Below are 21,638 nucleotides of genomic sequence, written 5' to 3' on the forward strand. Positions count from 1 at the left end.
ACCACTCAGTGCCTGAGTGCAGGAGTCCGTCCGACCGTTTCCCTCCGGACCTGCTAGCTGATCTCGATCCCTCCCCCTGGCATATTGTGGGGAAATGTTCGCACGGGCGGGCTCTGTGCACACGAGAATAGAGATTTGTTTAATATTTTCTTTTCAAGAGATTGATGTGTGTTCTGTGTGTGTGGGTGGGTGGATGGAGGGGGGTGTGTGGGTGTACTTTGTTCAAGAATGGGTATCTGTGTCTGCATGTAAGCAGTGTGTGTGTTGTGTGTGTGTTGTGTGTATGGGTGTGCGTGTGCGAGTGTGTGTATGGATAAGTGTGTGTGTTGTGTGTGTGGTGTGTGTGTGTGGTGTGTGTGGTGTGTGTATGGGTGTGCGTGTGCGAGTGTGTGTATGGATAAGTGTGTGTGTGTTGTGTGTGTGTGGTGTGTGTGGTGTGTGTTGTCTGTGTGTGTGGTGTGTGTTGTCTGTGTTGTTTGTTTGTGTGTTGTGTTTTGTGTGTCTAGGTGTGCGCGCACGAGTGTGTGTATGTCTACAAGTGTGTGTGTGTTGTGTGTGTATGTGTTTTGTGTGTGTGGGTGTGCGCGCGCGAGTGTGTGTATGTCTACGTGTGTGTGTGTTGTGTGTTGTGTGTGTATGTGTTTTGTGTGTCTGGGTGTGCGCGCGCGAGTGTGTGTATGTCTACAAGTGTGTGTGTGTTGTGTGTGTGTGTGTATGTGTATGGGGATGTGTGTGAGATTGTATGTGTATGTGTATGGTTGGTGTGTGGTGTGTGTGTGTTTATACAAACTGGTATATTTGTGTATTTAATACGAAGGTACCTGGATTCAGAATGAAAGATCAATGATGAGAACTTGAGCCAGTTACAGGGCAGCATTTCGAAATGTGTTGTGGGCACAAAATGGCCAGTGTGATGAACAGAGAGAATGACAGTGACAGATTCTCAGTGGAGATCCACAGGCAGGTTCACCCGGCAGAATGAAATGTTACACAATCAAGTGTGCAGTGATGTATGTTGATGGTGAGAATGAGAAAGGGGGAAATAATATAAAGGGCAGCAGTCCAGGAACAGAGGCACCAGGCTGTACGTGGAAATGTGATTAATATGGAGCCTGAGGTTCTGCAGCTCGTAACAGAAGCTCAAAGTACTAGGTGAAGAATGCATTTGGCATGCGTGCCTTCGTGTGTCAGGGCAGAGTGCAGGAGCACAGACTTCATGTTACAAATGTGCAGGGTATGGGTGAGACTGCACTTGGAATAAAGGAAGGATGTAGAAAAGATTGCTGAAGATGTGACTGAAACTAGAGGGTTGGAGTTGTAAGGAGAGGCTGAGTAGGCTGGGTCTTTTCTCCCTGCTGGGTAGGATTCAAAGGGAGGTGGGGGGACTGGATAGAAGTTTATAAAATGATGAAGGGCATGGATAAGGCAAATGATCACAGGGTAGGGTCATTGAAAACTAGATGATTAATGATGAATTTAGTTAAACAAGAAAATCTATAATTGCTGGGATCAAGTGCAAAACACAAATGTGTTGGAGAAACTCAGCTGGTCACACAGCGTCTGCAGGAAGTGAAGGAATATTCCTGATGAAGGGCCCAGGCCCAAAATGTTGGCTGCATTTGACTTCCTACGGATTCTGTATCATTGCTGAGATTCTCCAGCACATTCTATGCATGAGGTCAATGGAAAATTGCTAATTTTTATTCAGAACAGACTGATGGGGGGGGTGGGGGGGGGGGTGGTGGTAACAGTGGGTGTTATTCTAGCTGGGGGCCCTGTGATATTGATATTGGGATCCCTGTTGTTTGTGATGTAGGTGGGAGGGTTCGTCAGTTTGAAGATGACACTATGATTGGTGGAGTTGTGGATAATGTAAAGGGCTATCAAAGAATACAACAGGGTATAGATCAAATAGACAGGGCAGAGCAATGGTGAATGGAGTTTAATCCAGACAAGTGTGAGGTGTTGCACTTCAGAAGGTGAAATGTAAGGGGAATGTTTGTCGTATATGCTAGGGCTCTTATCATATTGGTGTGATCTGGGGTCCTTAGCTCCCTGAAAGTGGTCAAGAAAGGAGAAAGGGATCGGACAGAGTCAACATGGATTTACAAAAGGTAAATCATGCTTGACAAATCTATTGGAATTCTTTGAGATGGTGACAGGTAAAATAGATGGGGGAGAGCCAGTGGATGTGGTGTACCTGGACTTCCAAAAGGCCTTTGATAAGGTCCCGCATAAACGACTGGCTTCCAAAATCAAGGCTCATGGGATTGGGGGCAAAGTATTGATGTAGATTGAGAACTGGCTGGCAGGTAGAAGACAGAGAGTTGGGATAAATGGCTCATTTTCTGAGTGGCAGGCGGTGACCAGTGGGGTGCCACAGGGATCTGTACTGGGACCCCAGCTGTTCACAATTTACATTAATGATCTGGATGAGGGGATTGGATGTAATATCTCCAAATTTGCAGATGACACTAAGCTAGGAGGGGTTGTGTGCACGGAAGAGGGGGTCAGGAAGCTCCAGTGTGATTTGGATCAATTGAGGGACTGGGCAGATACATGGCAAATGCACTACAATGTGGATAAATGTGAGGTTATCCACTTTGGTAATACAAACCGGAGGGCAGATTACTATTTGAATGGCAATAGATTAAGAGATGGGGAAGTGCAGAGAGACCTAGGGGTGCTTGTACACCAGTCTCTGAAGGCGAGCATGCAGGTACAGCAGGCGGTTAAAAAGGCAAATGGTATGTTGGCCTTCATATCAAGAGGGTTTGAGTCTAGGAACAAGGATACCTTACTGCAGCTGTACAGGGCCTTGGTGAGACCCCACCTGGAGTATTGTGTGCAGTTTTGGTCACCTTATCTAAGGAAGGATGTTCTTGCAATGGAGGGAGTGCAGAGGCGATTCACCAGGCTGATACCTGGAATGGCAGGAATGACTTAGGAGGAAAGATTGCGCAAATTGGGATTGTACTCGCTGGAGTTTAGAAGATTGAGAGGGGATCTCATAGAGACCTATAAAATTCTGGCAGGACTGGACAGAATGGATGCAGATGGGATGTTTCCAAGGATGGGAAAATCCAGAACCCGGGGCCATGGTTTGAGGATAATAGGCAAACCATTTAGGACCAAGATGAGGAGGAATTTCTTTACCCAGAGGGTGGTGAATCTGTGGAATTCATTGCCACAGAGGGCAGTAGAGGCAGGTTCATTAAATCTATTTAAGAGGGAATTAGATCTATTTCTTCAGTATAAGGGTATTAAAGGTTACGGAGAGAAGGCGGGGACGGGGTACTGAACTTTAAGATCAGCCATGATCTCGTTGAATGGCGGAGCAGGCTCGAAGGGTCGAATGACCTACTCCTGCTCCTATCTTCTATGTTTCTATGTTTCTAAAGAAGGTATATGGAATGCATGCCTTTGTCGGTCAGGCATTGAGTCTAAGAATGAGGAAGTCAAGTGGCCGTGATATAAAACTTTGGTTTGATCAAACTTTGAGAACCGTGTGCAGTTCTGGTTGTTATTGGCCCCTCAAACCTACGCTGCTTCTAACGTCCTGCTAATCCTGTGCCTCAATTATACTTTGACCCAGAATTTGAGTGACCTGTGATCTACTGATGTCAGTCTTGAAGATACTAAGGGGCACAGTGGGCAAGGGGTAAAGTTGTTGCTTCACAACACTGGCAATCATTCTTCAGTGCAGTGCTGTCTGTGTGAAGTTTTCCTATTTTCTCTGTCAGGTGCTCTGGTCTCCTCTCACATCCCGGAGACATGCAGCCGATGGGTTAATTGCCCCCATGGAGTGGGTGAGAGGTAGAACCTGTGGGTAGTTAATGAGAATGTGAGGAGGAGCAGAATGGGGTCAGTGTAGGATTAGTGTAAATTATCATAGACCCAGACAACACAGACCAAGTTGTATTCTGGGTTGGTCCTGTTTGCCTGGATTTTCTCCAAATCCTTCTAGTCTTTAGATCATGATTTTGTAAACTTCCACAAATCCAGTGGGGAAAGTCTATTCCTGCCCTTTTTACTGACCTTCCTCTCTAACTATTTGCCTCAGTCTTCTCATCTGCCATATGACAGCTTTGGGTTGCATCCCTCTCACTCATCAGATGTTTAAACTGTCCCAAGTAGCTTCAGGAAGGGAAAGCCAGAGGTGTACGATCCAGTGATCACTGGGGGGGGGAATCAGAGGTGAGGAGGGTGAGCACATTTAAGTTCTTGGGAGTCACTATCTTGGAGGATCTTTCCTGGACCCAATACACCAATGGAATCTTGAAGAAAGCTCATCAGTGCCTCTACTTCCTCAGGAGTTTGCGGAGTTTGGTATGACACCAGAAACCCTGGCAAATTTCTACAGAGGTGTGGTGGAAAGTGCACTGACTGGCTACATCACAATCTGGTACGGGGACACCAAAACTCCTGACCATAATGTCCTGCAAAAGGTAGTGGAGACAGGCAAAACCCTCCCTACTATTGAGAACATCTACAGGGAACGCTGCCTTCGGAGAGCTGCAGCGATCATCAAGGACCCACACCACCCAGCACACGCTTTATTCTCGCTGCTATCATCAGGAAAGAGGTATCGGTGCCACAAGACTCGCCCCACCAGGTTCAGGAACAGCTGCTCCCCCTCCACCATCAGACTCCTCAACCACAAAGTCAATCAGGGACTTATTTAAGGACACTTACTTGTGCCTTTTATTGATTTTTTTGTTTATATTCATTATCTATTTGCAGTTCTTTTATTTGTTTACACTTCACACTGTGTATAGTTTATTTATTGTATTACTGATTAGTGGTAATTCTGTCACACCCACATAAAAAAGGAATCTCGGGGTTGTATATGATCTCACCTATGTACTCTGACAATAAATCTGAAACCTGAATCTAAAATCCAGCTCTGGCCAATATCTCCAATATTGATCCTCTCCAATTCAGCTGCAACCTGTTCTTTGCTTATAGGTCCCCTCTACCCCACATCCCAATGGTGCAGGAAGAGATCTTGATGATCGCATGGTCTCTCCATCCTGAGGTGTTGTGAACAGCAAAGAAGGTTTTCAAAGTTTACAGAGGGATCTGGACCAGCTGGAAAAATGGGAGATGGAATTTAATGCAGACAAGGGTGAGGTGCTGCATTTTGGAAGGACAAACCAAGGTAGGACGTACACAGTAAATGGTCGGGGACTGAGGAGTGCGGGAGAACAGAGGATCTGGGAATACAGATCCATAATTCCCTGAAAGTGGCGTCACAGGTGGATAGGGTTGTGAAGAGAGCTTTTGATATATTGGCCTTCATAAATCACAGTATTGAGTCCAAGAGTTGGGATGTTATGGTAAAGTTGTATAAGACATTAGTGAAGCCAAATTTGAAGTATTGTGGTCAGTTTTGGTCACCGAACTACAGGAAAGACAAAAGTAAAAGGTAAGAGTTCCATTATTGTCAAGTAATACTACATTTAAAATGTAATCTGGATGAAATTCTTTAACTTTGTCGAGTGAAAGGAAGACAGAGATGTCGCCACTTGGCCCCTCGCCCCTCACAAAAATGAGACTGGAACAAGGAACAAACTCTTAACTCCTGGTTTACAAGCCCAGTGCTCTAACCACTGAGCTATCAGAGCATCTGTGAGATAGAAAGAGTGCAGTGATTGACTAGGATGTGGCCCGGACTCCAGGAACTGAGTTCCAGGGAAAGGTGAAACAGGTTCCGACTTTATTCCCTGGAGTGTAGAAGAATGAGGGGAGATTTGATCGATGGATTTAAAATGATGAGGGGGACAGACAGAGTAAATGTAGGTCGGCTTTTTCCACTGAGGGGAGGTGAGATACAAACCAGAGGACATGAGTTAAGGGTGAAAGGGGAAAAGTTTAGGGGGAACATGTGAGGGTACTTCTTCACACAGGGAGGGGTGGGGGTGTGGAACGAGCTGCCAGCTGAAATGGTGAATGTGGCTCAATTTTAACATTTAAAAAGAATTTGGAGACGTACATGGATGGGAGAGGGATGGTGGGTTATGGACTGGGTGCAGATCAGTGGGACTACGGAAAAAATGCTTCGACACAGACTGGAAGGGCTGAAGGACCTGCTTCTGTACTGTAATATTCTAAGTGGTGGGCATTGCACTTGCAATTGTCCAACCTGCAGGAACAATTCCACAAGTTTGAGCTGTGGAAAATGATAAATCCATTAACCCCATTTTCATTTCTTTGAAAATCTCTGGGATGAAGATCATGGCATTTTTGGGATAATCCATCTCTGCTTCTCAGTGTGTAATCACACAATCGAACCTCAGTGAAATTGTTTCAGCAAACTTTGAACAGTCAAGCACAGCTTTTGGCTGTGTTTTGGCTTTTCATTTCACCATATTGTGTCAACCTCTATAAACCTACTCCACATCAATCTAACCCTTCTCGCCCTTTATTTTTCTTATATCCATGTGTCTTTGTGAGAGACTTTTAACTGTCCCTACTGACCCAGCCTCCACCACCACCCCAGACAATGTGCTCCAAAAAAATAAGACTGAATTTGCTCAATATTTCTGCACATGACACATTCCTGAATCCAGGCAACATCCAAACAAATCTTCTCTGCACCGTCTTGAAAACATCTGCATCCTTCCTGTAATGAGGTGACCAGAACTGAACACTATACTCCAAGTGTGGTCTCACACTATACTCCAAGTGTGGTCTCACACTATACTCCAAGTGTGGTCTCACACTATACTCCAAGTGTGGTCTCACACTATACTCCAAGTGTGGTCTCACACTATACTCCAAGTGTGGTCTCACACTATACTCCAAGTGTGGTCTCACACTATACTCCAAGTGTGGTCTCACACTATACTCCAAGTGTGGTCTCACACTATACTCCAAGTGTGGTCTCACACTATACTCCAAGTGTGGTCTCACACTATACTCCAAGTGTGGTCTCACACTATACTCCAAGTGTGGTCTCACACTATACTCCAAGTGTGGTCTCACACTATACTCCAAGTGTGGTCTCACACTATACTCCAAGTGTGGTCTCACACTATACTCCAAGTGTGGTCTCACACTATACTCCAAGTGTGGTGTCACCAGAGTTTTTAGAGCTGAAACATGAAGAGGAATTGGTGGAGGTCTTGAAACCCCCTGAGGAAGATAAATCCCAGGGCCAATCAAATGTATCCCAGGACATTGTGGGAAGTTAGGGAAGAAATTAGTGGAGCCCTGCTGAAGATATTTGTATCATCCTTGGGTGCAGGAAGACTGCATCATGGCTAATGTTGTACTGACGGGGTTTCTGAGAGGCAGGATCCACCTGCATTTGGAAAGGCAATGGCTGATTAAAATAGTCATCATGGGGAATCACATCTCATAAGCCTGATCGAGTTGTTTGAAGAGGTGACCAAGAGGATTGATGTAGCAGGCTGCAAGGATGGTGTTATTCAGATTGGAGGCATGCGACTAGTGATGAGCTCCAGGGATTGATGTTGGGTCCCCTGTTGTTTATCACCTATAGTAATAATTTGGATGAGAATATTAGTGGTACGGTTCGGAAGGCTGGTGTTGAAACAAAATCAGTGGTATCAAGGACAGTGAAGAAGGATTAGGGTTAGTGTTCAGGTGACAATGAAATCTTGATCCAACTTTGTTGATGGACTGAGAGTAGATGGTTTAATTCAGATAAGTGTGAGGTGTTGCCTGTTGGTAAGTCAAACTAACACGTTGAATGTGCACTTTACTGAGTTATCTTTATTCTCTCATATTGCACAGTCAGTTTGTTTACATTCATTCTCTGTTTCCAGTTCTTTATTTGTTTACATGTTTACACTGTACAGTTTAATTTTTGCACTACCAGTTAATGGTACTTCTGCCTGGCCTGCAGAAAAAGGAATCTCAGGGTTGTATGTGATGTCATGTATGTACTGACAATAAATCAGAATCTGAGTGGCAGCGTCCTAGGGAGTGTGGTAGAACAGAGAGACCAAGGAGTACAGGTTTACAGTTTCTGAAGGTTGTGTCACAGGTCAACAGGAGTTGAATGTTACATTTGTACAAGGTATTAGCAAGGCCGCCCTTGAAGTATTGTGTGCAGTTCTGACCACCGCAATAGTCCACTCTGGTGTGCAGAGGAGTCTCGGAGGGATGTTGCCTGGATTGAGAACCTCAGTTAGTGAGAAGAATTGGACAGGCTATTTTCCCCAAAGTGAGGGAGGCTAAGGGTGGCCTGATAGAAGTAAGAGGCAGACATAAGGGAGGTGGTCAAATTCGATTTCCCATGGCCAGTGTAGCAAACACAGAGGGGCATGGGTTTAAGGTGAGAGGAAGGAGATCCAGAGAGAAGGTTGTTTTACACAGAAAGTAGTTGAACTCTTTGCCAAAGGGAGGGAGTCCAATGCAATCACTACATTTGAGAGGCATTTGGACAGCATTTAAATAAATGAGGAAGAGCATTATATGAATCTAGTGCTGGCCCCTTGTTCCCCTTCTGTCTGTCTAAAACCCGAGAGTCTGCAGACGCAGTGGTTGAAGTGAAAACGCAATGCTGGAGAAACTCAGCACGGCAACCAGTGTCCTTTATATATCTTGATGAAGGGCTCAGATCTGAAATGTTGGTTATGTTTTTTTTTATTTTTCACACCATAAATCACATTAGCCATGATATACACTATTTCTTTTTCACACATATACAGTGACTTTTTCTCCCCCCCCCCTTTCCTCCCAAACCACCCCCCCACCCCCCCTCTCATCCATTTTAGGTATACAATCTAGGTTGCATTAAGCCAGTCAGACAATGTTGTCATTCAACAAAATTACACCAGAAATTCTACTGAGTCCATTCTTTTCTTTCCTTCTCCTTCCATCAACTTAGGTAATGTTTGTCCCCGGTAGGTTTTCGCTATTGTATTTAATGTAAGGCTCCTATACTTGTTCGAATATTTCAATCTTATTTCTTAACCAATAAGTTATTTTTTCTAATGGAATACATTTATTCATTTAAATTTGGTAGTTTCTTCCTTTTAATTTGGTTATGTATTCCATTAATATTTAAAGACATATAGTTCAGCGTAGCCCTTTTATATTTTGTTTATCTTCTCTTTCCGTTTTTCCATCATTACCTTTCCTCCTTTTCCATTTCTGTTTTCTTATTTTCAACTCTTTATAAGACAACATTCCTACAACATCTAACATTTTCCTTATTCTCCTATTTCTATCTTATTTATCCCCAATCTCCCCTTCACCTCCTGAGTTGTCCTTTATCCCTTGTCGGACAACCACATCTCCCCTCTCCATTTGGATTTGCGAATCCACTCGCAAGCGTCAACTGATTTTGCAGTGACCGCTATTTCCCCCCACCCCGCCTCCCCCAGAAAAGATTTCACTTTTCATATGTCACAAAGGTCCCTCTTTTAATTCCCTCCTTATTCTCTCTATTCCATTACCTTCCCTTATTAATTCTTGTCTATACTATCTATATTTTCCTCTAAGTACAGATACATTCATGTATGCTCATTGTCTCTATTCACTCTTATACCTCTTTACCTGCATACATATCAATCGTGATCATTTTTACTCTCATTACCCGTCTTCATCCCTCAGTCTATTTTTGTCTTTACCCACATACATATCAGTCGTGATCATTTTAACTCTCATTACCCGTCTTCCTCCCTCAGTCTATTTTTGTAATTGTTCTGCAAATTTTCGTGCTTCTTCTGGATCCGAGAATAGTCTGTTTTGTTGTCCTGGAATAAATATTTTCAATACCGCTGGATGCTTTAGTATAAATTTATACCCTTTCTTCCATAAAATCGCCTTTGCTGTATTGAACTCTTTTCTCTTCTTTAGGAGTTCAAAACTTATATCTGGATAAATGAAGATTTTTTGCCTTTTATACTCCAGTGGTTTGTTGCCCTCTCTTACTTTTTCCATTGTCTTCTCCAGTACCTTTTCTCTTGTAGTATATCTTAGGAATTTTACTACAATAGATCTTGGTTTTTGTTGTGGTTGTGGTTTAGAGGCCAATACTCTATGTGCCCTTTCTATTTCCATTTCATGCTGTAGTTCTGGACATCCTAGAGTCTTAGGGATCCACTCTTTTATAAACTCCCTCATATTCTTGCCTTCTTCATAAATGTTGGTTATGTTTGACCTGTTCTCATTCTCCAGCAATTGTGTTTCTACCATATGGTCCTAATGCAGGCAATGGGGATTAATATAGGTGGGAAAAAGGTCAGTATGGATGTGGTGGGGAGGAGGGCCTGTTTTTACATTCTCCAACTCTGACTTCAACAAGACACATAGAAATAATTATATGCTTGAGGAAGGTCGTCCTGGATTTATAACAGGGCAATCACGTTTGACTGATCTATTGATGTTCTACTTTAATTCTCTATTATTAGAGTGGACGAGGAGGTACAGATGTAGCAGGTATGGATTTTCAGAAAGCTTTCACCAAGGTTCCACAGAGAATGTTGGTGATCAAGGTTAGGGAACACATGGGATTTGCAACAATGTGCAGGAGTAGACTGGGCAATGAATAGGAAGGGAAGAGCAGAAACCAAGTTCTTTTCAAGGTGTAGTTGCTCACAGATGAATTCTACTGGGACTGGGCCCCAGCTGTTCACTGTCCACATCAACAGCGGGTTTCCAGATTTACTCAGTGGGAGTGGGAGTTGTGATGAGACCACTCAGTGGGATACTCGAGAGAGAGAGATGGCAGCAACAAGAGGTTATCCACTTCAGCAGGGAGAGAAATCTGATGACAACCTTTAAATGGTGATTAAAAAGTGTTCACATTTAAAGGGATTCAAGTGTCTTTGTAACCAGTCTTTAAAATCCAATGTATTGGTACAGACAGATATGTAAGGGATGGAGAAAGGCAAGTGATGTGTTGCTCTACATTTCAAGGTGGTTTGTGTAAAATGAAGATGTCTATAAATTAAAATTTTTAAATGTAGACATACAGGCCATTTCAGCCCATGAGCCCGTGCCACCCAATTACACCCATTAAACTACACCCCCTGGTACGTTTCAAACAGTGGGAGAAAACTGGAGCCCCCGGAGAAAACTCACTAAAACACAGGGAGAAGGTGCAAACAGATCACATGGGATCGAACCCCAGTCCCAATCGCAGGCGTTGTAAAGGTGTTGAGCTAACGGCTACACTCACCGTGCTGGCCCAATGAAATAGGATCTTGGTGAAGCCACTAATGGAGAACTCGGATTAATTCTGGTCTCCTGATGTGAAGATTGACTGGATTAGTTGCTGGAAAGGCAGATCTGTTTCATGAGCGGAGTCTGAGAGATGACAACAGAGGCCCAGACATCTTTTCAGGGCTGATGTGGGGATGCAGAGCTGAGCCAAGCTTGGAATAAGAATTCTAGAATGGATGAGTGGTCTGAAAGCAGGGGTTATAACATTCGGAACAAGGAGTTGGCCCTTTATGACTAAAATGAGAGAAATGCCTTCACTGACAGGAAGACTGACAGGTGGAGTTGTTGCAGTGTGTGTGTGTGGGGGGGGGGGGGGGGCAGTTTTGGATCATAGGTTGTGTTGAGAAAGGGTGAGAAATGGTAGATGGAGTTGAAGCCAGATAAATATGAGGTGATGCATTCTGGGAATGAGGCTAGGACATCATGTCTCGGGATATTGAGGACAGGCTGTTCTCGGGTGTTGGCGTTTGCTTCAAGAGGAATAGAATCTAAGAGCAGGGACGTGATGTTGAGGCTTTATAAGGCCCTGGTGAGTCCTCAAGGAGAATTGTGAGCAGTTTTGGGCTCCTCGTTTAAGAAAGGATATGCTACTGCTGTTGGGAAAACCAGAATTTTGTAGCTTCATTAGAGCTCAAAGAGATTTGTTCTGTGAGACAAACTGTCCTTCTACTGCCAATAGTTTCTTTCAATGGATACACTGAAGGCTTATTTAAAGGGCCAGATAATTGGATACACCAAAGGTGTAAGGGGCATATAAAAGAGATAAACAATTTGGAGCAATAAATAGCCCAATTGGAAAAAGGCTATCAAAGATTGGGCTCTGAGGAGAAATATAGGAATTTAATGAACAAAAAGCTCCAATACAACTCAATGCAAACATATAGGATAGAAAAGGGGTTCCTAAGATCTATTCAACATATTACAAGATGGGGGAAGGGCTCATAAAGTCTAATCTTGGCAGGTGAGGGCGAAAGAGGTCTCAAGAACAATCAATGCAATTCAAATGGGGGGGAAGGGGGGGCGGGGAGGAGACAACATTTCATATAAACCAAAGGAGATAAATGAAACATTTAGAAAGTTCTGTGCGGAGCTGTTTCAATCAGAATAAAGTGGGAATGGGAGAGCCTGCTAAAATAGATAATTTCTTGTTTCAGTTGGAACGACCAAATTTGGATCAAGACGAATGAGGGGCTGAGTGCCCCCTTCTCTAGAGAGGAGATTGGAAAAGCCCTGGGGTCATTGCAAGCTAACAAATCACTGGGGAGAATGAGTCCCCGCTGAAGTTTATGAAGAGTTTAAGGGTCTTTTAATGCCCCTTATGGTGGAGGTGGTGAACCAGGTGGCAGAGACACATACGCTCCCAGAGTCTTTCTCAACAGCAATTATTAGTGAGCCTCAAAAAATTAAACCCCACCTCCTATCGGCCTATTTCATTATTGAATACAGATTATAAAATTATAGCAAAAGTGTTGGCCAATAGGTTGGCTCAATATTTCCCTATGTTAACAAATACAGATCAAGCTGGATTTGTGCAAAATGAGACTATCAGTATAAAATATTTGTAAATTACTCAATATAGTTGCATCTGGGACAGTCGGGGGTGGATCCAGGCATAGCTGTAGCTCTGGACACAGAAAAGGCCTTTGACAGACTGAAGTGGGACTTAGACAAAGTACTGAAGAGATTTGGATTGGGACAACCATTTATTAATTGGGTGCAGAAAATCTTTCATAAACCCCAAACTAAAATTATTACAATTGGGCAAATATCTCCAGTGTTCCCGCTGCGTAGGTCCAGTAGGCAGGGTTTCCCACTGGCCCCAGCATTGTCAAAACTAACTATTGAACCGCTGGCATAAACCATCCAAAGGGATCCAGACATAAAGGTGAGCCAGAAGGAGCATAAAATCTATGTATTAGTAGAGTATATTTGATTGACCTGGGGTTGGGGGAGGGGGTCATTGGCCAGACTGAAGACCACATTGGAAGATTATGGCAAGATCTCTGGGTATAAGATAAATCTGGATAAGAGTGAAATCATGTCCTTGACAAAGGGGGATCTCAGACAATACCAGCAAGTGAGTAAATTTAAATGGCTGCAAGAGGGCATTAAATATTTGGGGATAAATGTGGATCAGGATTTATGCAATTTATATAAACTCAATTATCTCCCTTCGCTCCGAAAGATTGAGGAGGACCTTGGTAGAAGGAGAACCCTGCCCATAACTTTGGTGGGCAGAGATAATTGTACTAAAATGAAGGTGATGTCAGCCTACAATATCTATTTCAGTCCTTGCCCATCAATTGCCCCAGGGCTTCTTTAAGAGGTTCAATGGATATGTCAGAAAGAGGCTCTGATGGTTAGAGCACTGTCTTGTAATCCAGGAGACTTGAGTTCATTCCTTTCTGGGGCCTCATTCCTTATGGTAGACAAAATTAAAGAATTTCATGTCTGTTACATTTTAAATGTAGTATTAGGTTTACCTATCTCGGCTGCACCATTTCATCGGATGCAAGGATCGACCACGAGATAGACAACACTCGCAAAGGCAAATAGCGTCTGGAAAAACAACCAACTGAAAAACCTCACAAAGATTAGTGTATTCAGAGCTGTTGTCATACCCACATTCCTGTTTGGCTCCGAATCATGGGTCCTCTACCGGCATCACCTATGGCTCCTAGAACGCTTCCACCAGCGTTGTCTCCGCTCCATCCTCAACATTCATTGGAGCGACTTCATCTCCAACATCGAAGTACTTGAGATGGCAGAGGCCGACAGTATCGAATTCACACTGCTGAAGATCCAACTGCGCTGGGTAGGTCACGTCTCCAGAATGGAGGACCATCGTCTTCCCAAGATCGTGTTCTATGGCGAGCTCTCCACTGGCCACCGAGACAGAGGTGCACCAAAGAAGAGGTACAAGGACTGCCTAAAGAAATCTCTTGGTGCCTGCCCCATTGACCACCGCCAGTGGTCGCCTCAAACCGTGCATCTTGGCGCCTCACAGATCGGCGGGCAGCAACCTCCTTTGAAGAAGACCGCAGAGCCCACCTCACTGACAAAAGACAAAGGAGGAAAAACCCAACACCCAACCCCAACCCACCAATTTTCCCTTACAACCGCTGCAACCGTGTCTGCCTGTCCCGCATCGGACTTGTCAGCCACAAATGAGCCTGCAGCTGACGTGGACATTACCCCTCCATAAATCTTCGTCCACAAAGCCAAGCCAAAGAAGAAGAAGTAACAATAATGGAACCTTTACCTTTCTTGTGGAATCGTAATGTGGCTAGAATCTCCATGGAAGTTGACTTTGGATTACAAATTGGGAGATCTGAAATTGCCAGATTAAAAAAAATATTATTGGGCGGCCCAGTTGAGGTTTATCGCCTCACTCTTTGAGAGAGGTGGTACCCTTCCTGGGTACAAATTGGACTACACTTGGGAGGAGAAAAGGTAGCAGGAGAGTTTATATATAAATGGGACACTAAATTGATACCAAAGAAAATAGAAAACCTCATATTAAAACATGTAATTCAGACGTGGCAAAAAAATCAATCACTGTATTGGAATAAAGGTGGGGATATCCCCTAAAATGCGCTTGACCCAGAATAAATTAATACCCATGACTCTGGATAATGGAATCCTGGACACCTGGTGCCAGAAGGGGATCAGGTTTATCGAGGATTGTTATGAGCAGGGATAGCTTATGTCATTCAAACAGCAAAGAAATAAATATAATTTGTTTAAGAAAACTTCTGCTATCTTCAGCTAAGATCTTTCTTAAGGGATCATTTGGGTCCGTCTATGACCTGCCCATATGTAGTGACATGGAGATTCTAATTTGAAGGGGAAACATGTTTATCTCTATGAAGCACCTCCTATTCCAAAGTGGGGGTCTGAAGCAAGGCTTACACAAGTCGGAAAGGTGGGAGACAATCCATGACTGATGCTGGTCTGACTTGTGTCGGGACACCAGGTTGGTGCAATGCAATTTCCTGCATCAATTGTACCTCAAATTACAAAAATTACATAAATCCAAACCAGAAATTTTAGAAACAAGCTTTAGGTGTGGTGTGGCAATTGAAATCTTTATCCGCTCAACCTGGCTGTGTACAATGGTGAGATCCATCTGGGGAACATTATGGATGCAAGGTTTAAACTGTCCAAGTACCAAATTCAGTTGGTGAGTTAATTAAAATGAGACCACTTACTTTGAGGATAAGGGCTGAAAGATTTTGAAGGAGACCTTCTTCCAGAGAGTGGCAAGTCCCTAGAATGCACTGCTGTCGGTGGAGGCTGTTAATCTGTGTTACGATGAACACCTGATTCTCACAGGATGGACAATGGACCAAGTGCTGGAAGATGAGATTGATATGATTGGATGTGCTCTAGTCAGCAAGGATGTGGAGGGCTGAATGGCCTCTTTGATAACTCTATGGCACACAACAAAAGTGTACTGAATGAATCTCCATTCCAAACAGATTTGGAGGCACGATGATTGGAATCGTGATTGATAGCTTCTGGGTGTCATGGGAATCATGGGATATTGAACATAGCAGCACATATGGGGCTAGTGCAGGAAACATTGACAGAATTGTATAACACAGGCACAGTCCCTTCAGCCCATCTAGTCTATTGAACTATCATTTCACCTAGTCCCATCAACATGCACCCAGACTATATCTACCCACACCCTTCCAATCCCTCTACCAGTCCAATCATCTCTGAAATGTCAAAATTAAACCTTCATTCACCACTTCAGCTGGCAGCTCACTCCACACTCCCACCACTCTCTGTGTGAAGTTCCCCCTAAACTTTTCCCCTTTCACCCTAAACCCACATTCTCTGGTTTGTATCTCACCCACCCTCATTCTATCCCCCTCATAATTTTAAATCCCTCGATCAAATCTCCCCTCATTCTTCTACACTTTAGAGAATAAAGTCCTAACCTGTTTAACCTTTCCCTGTAACTCAGTTCCTGAAGCCCAGGCAACATCCTAGTAAATCTTCTCTGCACTCTTTCTATCTTATTGATATCTTTCCTGTAGTTCAGTGACCAGAACTCCACACAATGCTCCAGCCTCCCTTCTCTCCATCTCTCTTTCCTTCCCTTTCCCTTTCATGTACTACCCCTCTCTCTCTCTCCTTCTCCTCTCCCTGAGAAACAGTGTGAAACAAAGGAGAGTGATGGAAGAATGAGTAGGGGGTGTGGGGATGTGAGGCAGGGTTAAGGGGAAGGCAAGATGGGGAGGGTTGGGGAAAGAGGATCAGAGGGAAGTAGAAGGGGGAAGCAAAGGATAAGGGAAGCGAGGAGTGCTGGGAGGCAGGAGGAGGAGAGATGGGGGCCAAGTGGGAGGGAGAAGGAAAGGGTGATGGGGAGGGGAGTGCTCCGGCAGCGGGTGCGGGGAAGTGTGGTGTGAGCACGGCAGCCGCTGTCTGCAGGATACGAGTGCAGCACTCTGTCAGCGCAGATCGGGCTCGTCAATGGGTACCACAACCACGTTCAGACACGTCTCTCACACACCAAAGTCGCCCCAGGGTTACTGGGGTAGATCTGCAGGCAAAAGCCTTTCAGAATTTAAGGAGAGGGAGCAGGAGGAAAGACAGCTACAGCGAGAGAGAGAGAGATGGGGTTGGGGGGGGGGGGGGAAGTGGGAGTGACTTTATGGAAACTTACTGGACACAAACTAGGACCCAGGAATATCTTCACAGTACCCGGGCCACATCATCAAACCCGGCTTTGTAGAGAACCTGAGAGTCTGCAGCACCTGGGCATCAAAATTAGAACAATTCAACATCCAGAGATGGACCATAAGTTCAAATAGTCGACCAAATGGCCACTGAAGGATTGAAAGAGCAAAGGAAGTGGGGATATAAGGTGGGAAGAGGGTTGGGGAAGAGATTCCGAGCACATCGCTTAGCCTGGTAAGGAACGGTGCCGGTAAAGGGGTGAAACCGGGGAGATTGAAACGCTCGCGAGGATCTCAGGTTGTGGAGGTTGGAAAGGGTTACAGAGACACGGAGGGGTATAGGGGACTGGAGGGGGTTACAGAGACAGGGAGGGGTGTAGGGGACCGGAGGGGGTTACAGAGACACGGAGGGGGTTACAGAGACACGGAGGGGTATAGGGGACTGGAGGGGGTTACAGAGACAGGGAGGGGTGTAGGGGACCGGAGGGGGTTACAGAGACACGGAGGGGTATAGGGGACTGGAGGGGGTTACAGAGACAGGGAGGGGTGTAGGGGACCAGAGGGGGTTACAGAGACACGGAGGGGGTTACAGAGACACGGAGGGGTATAGGGGACTGGAGGGGGTTACAGAGACAGGGAGGGGTGTAGGGGACCGGAGGGGGTTACAGAGACACGGAGGGGGTTACAGAGACACGGAGGGGGTTACAGAGACATGGAGGGGTATAGGGGACTGGAGGGGGTTACAGAGACAGGGAGGGGTGTAGGGGACCGGAGGGGGTTACAGAGACACAGAGGGGTATAGGGGACTGGAGGGGGTTACAGAGACAGGGAGGGGAGGAGGGGACCGGAGGAGGTTACAGAGACAGGGAGGGGTGGAGGGGACTGGAAGCGGTTACAGAGACAGGGAGGGGTGGAGGGGACTAGAGGGGATTACAGAGACAGGATTGATGGAGTCTGGAGGGGGGGGTTACAGAGACAGGGAGAGGTGTAGGGGACCGGAGGGGGTTACAGAGACAAGGAGGGCTGTTGGAATCCAGATGGGAGGGTTCCAGAGACAGGGAGGGGTGTAGGGAACTGGAGGGGGTTACAGAGGCAGGGAGGGGTTTAGGGGACCGGAGGGGATGACAGTCACAGTGAGGGGTGTCGGGGACTTGAGGGGGTTACAGAGACAGGGAGAGGTGTAGGGGACCGGAGGGGGTTACAGAGACAAGGAGGGCTGTTGGAATCCAGGTGGGAGGGTTCCAGAGACAGGGAGGGGTGTAGGGGACTGGAGGGGTGTAGGGGACTGGAGGGGTGTAGGGGACTGGAGGGGTGTAGGGGACTGGAGGGGTGTAGGGGACTGGAGGGGTGTAGGGGACTGGAGGGGGTGACAGAGACAGCAAGGGGTGTCGGGGACTGGAGGGGTGACAGAGACAGCGAGGGGTGTCGGGGACTGGAGGGGGTGACAGAGACAGGGAGGGATGGGAAGCGTATCGGGACTTGGAAGCAGTGAAGATGTGCGGGAGTTGAGGTTTAAGGTCAGGGGATGTGAGTGAAGGATGGGAGTGATGGGTTGTGTACGAGCAAAGCACTGTGAGAGTGGAGGAGAAATCCCGCAGAGTGATGTGGGGCGAAGGGGTTGAGAGTCAGGGGGAGCTTGAAGGAAAGGTGGGCGAGTTGACATCGGCGCCCCACCCCTCTCCCCCTCCTCCCAGCTTCACTCGGAGCCTCGCCAGGGGTGCGTCTCGGCTCGGGCTTCGGAGGAGAGTTCTGACCCTGGAACGAGTGCTGGCAAAGCAGAGGGCGGGATTTCAAAATCCAGTGGTATTTTGATTGATTTCCTTGCGTTCAGTTATCTTGTAAATCTAATCTGTAAATCCTGACATCGTCCTGAAATGTTGCGGATGTAGCCGGCTGACGCCGCTGGTACCGGCTGTGCGTGGGGAGCGGTGTGAGAGCCTTTCCTCAGGCTCTCCCTGACCAGCAGTTGGGTCTGGGTGAGGACAGCGGCGAGTTGCAGGATGGCAGGAATGGGCACCGGTTGCACCCCGACCCTCCCCCCGGCAGAATAGGTCGGGAAAACGGTGGTTCCGATTTCACACCGTTTTGTACATCAGCAAAACCGGCAAATCGCGCCGAAAATCGGATTCCGCTGAATCCAACAGATTGCACATTGAACACGTCGGCATTTAGGGCCACGCGGAAGCTTGTGACGAGGTGTGGATTCCGGTGCTTTGGACCAAGCGGAGTCCTCAGGTGGGGAGGCGTTCAGTGCAATCTCTGAGTCTCCTGCTCAGCGGCCGCTTCAACCCCGCTCTCCATCCCTCTATCCCTCCTCTTCTCTACTTCTACCCTGTCATTGGTCTGACCTTTCCGTTCCGTCTCCAATTCCCACTTTCCCCTTCCATTCTCTCTCTCTCTCACACACACCCTCTTTCTCTCTTCTCCCTCCTCCACATCTCCCCTCCCTCCCTTTCTCCCTCCCTCCTTCCATGCCGCTCCCCCATCCTTTACCCCCCATCCCGCTCTCCGCTGAGTTGCTCTGATCCCATTCAAGCGTCCAGGCGACTTGTTGCCGAGCGATGCGGAGCGCTTTCCGTGGTCCCGCCTGGTCCCGCTGCTCTCCTTCTCCCGCAGTGTAAGTGCCGCCCTGTCCGGGTTCTCCCGCTGTTCCCGGCACCAGCTCGCTCTCTCTCCGCTATCCGGGCGCTGCCAGTGGACGGGGTGTGGAGGGAGGGGAAGGGTGGGGATGGGAGAGGGAGAGGTCGGGCTCCAAAAATCACCCCGCTTCAGACGTGAGACCGGGTGGCGGACATTCCCGAGTGGCCGGGGAAACGGAGTTAGTGATGGGTCCCGGATCCAGCCCAGTCCTCATAATGTGGGAGCGAATGTCTCCCGCTCCGAGGCATTTGCAAGACCCCGTCCCGTGCACATTCTCTGCTGTATATACATTGTACATGCATAGGGCTGAGTCCATTTTATGGGGTGGGGTTTGGATATAGAGTTGTGTCCATTCCGTAGGCATGGGATTTTCAAGTAAATATTGTGCATAGGTGGATTGTGTACATCTAATAGGATGAGAAAGTCTACAGATGCTGGGGTCGAGTGCAATACACAAATGTGCTGGCGAAACTCAGCAGGTTACGCAGCGTCTATATAAAATCACGTTTCCAGCCTGGGCACTTCGTCAGGTATGAAGGTTGTGTATATTCTATAGAAGTATGGATTGTATATGAGGATTGAATGGAATTTGGAGGTGTGGGGATTGTATATGAGGGCTGTGTAGAATCTGTAGGTGTGGGGATTGTATATGAGGGCTGTGTAGAATCTGTAGGTGTGGGGATTGTATATGGGGGCTGTGTAGAATCTGTAGGTGTGGGGATTGTATATGAGGGCTGTGTAGAATCTGTAGGTGTGGGGATTGTATATGAGGGCTGTGTAGAATCTGTAGGTGTGGGGTTTGTATATGAGGGCTGTGTAGAATCTGTAGGTGTGGGGATTGTATATGGGGGCTGTGTAGAATCTGTAGGTGTGGGGATTGTATATGAGGGCTGTGTAGAATTTGTAGGTGTGGGGATTGTATATGAGGGCTGTGTAGAATCTGTAGGTGTGGGGATTGTATATGAGGGCTGTGTAGAATCTGTAGGTGTGGGGATTGTATATGAGGGCTGTGTAGAATCTGTAGGTGTGGGGATTGTATATGGGGGCTGTGTAGAATCTGTAGGTGTGGGGATTGTATATGAGGGCTGTGTAGAATCTGTAGGTGTGGGGATTGTATATGAGGGCTGTGTAGAATCTGTAGGTGTGGGGATTGTATATGAGGGCTGTGTAGAATCTGTAGGTGTGGGGATTGAATATGAGGGCTGTGTAGAATCTGTAGGAGTGGGGATTGTATATGAGGGCTGTGTAGAATCTAGGTGTGGGGATTGTATATGAGGGCTGTGTAGAATCTGTAGGTGTGGGGATTGTATATGAGGGCTGTGTAGAATCTAGGTGTGGGGATTGTATATGAGGGCTGTGTAGAATCTGTAGGTGTGGGGATTGTATATGAGGGCTGTGTAGAATCTGTAGGTGTGGGGATTGTATATGAGAGCTGTGTAGAATCTGTAGGTGTGGGGATTGTATATGAGGGCTGTGTAGAATCTAGGTGTGGGGATTGTATATGAGGGCTGTGTAGAATCTGTAGGTGTGGGGATTGTATATGAGGGCTGTGTAGAATCTAGGTGTGGGGATTGTATATGAGGGCTGTGTAGAATCTGTAGGTGTGGGGATTGCATATGGGGGCTGTGTAGAATATGTACGTGTGGGGATTGTATATGTGGGCTGTGTAGAATCTGTATATGTGGGGATTTTATATGAGGGCTGTGTAAAATCTGTAGGTGTGGGGATTGAATATGAGAGCTGTGTAGAATCTGTAGGTGTTGGGATTGTATATGAGGGCTGTGTAGAATCTAGGTGTGGGGATTGTATATGAGGGCTGTGTAGAATCTGTGTGTGTGGGGATTGTATATGAGGGCTGTGTAGAATCTGTGCGTGTGGGGATTGTATGTGAGGACTGTATAGAATCTGTACATGTGGGGATTGTATATAAGGTTATGTGGAATCTGTACATGTGGGGATTGTATATGAGGGTTGGATTATTTATTGATTTTGGACTAAGTAGCTATAAATGGCCTGGTACTTTGGAGTGGAAATGGCCTGTGAGAGCATATGGTGAAATGTGAGTTAGTGCTTCTGGCGAGGCAAAGGAATGAGAACTAATGACTG

Source organism: Narcine bancroftii, chromosome 5, assembly GCF_036971445.1.
Source record: "Narcine bancroftii isolate sNarBan1 chromosome 5, sNarBan1.hap1, whole genome shotgun sequence".
Lineage (NCBI taxonomy): Eukaryota > Metazoa > Chordata > Chondrichthyes > Torpediniformes > Narcinidae > Narcine > Narcine bancroftii.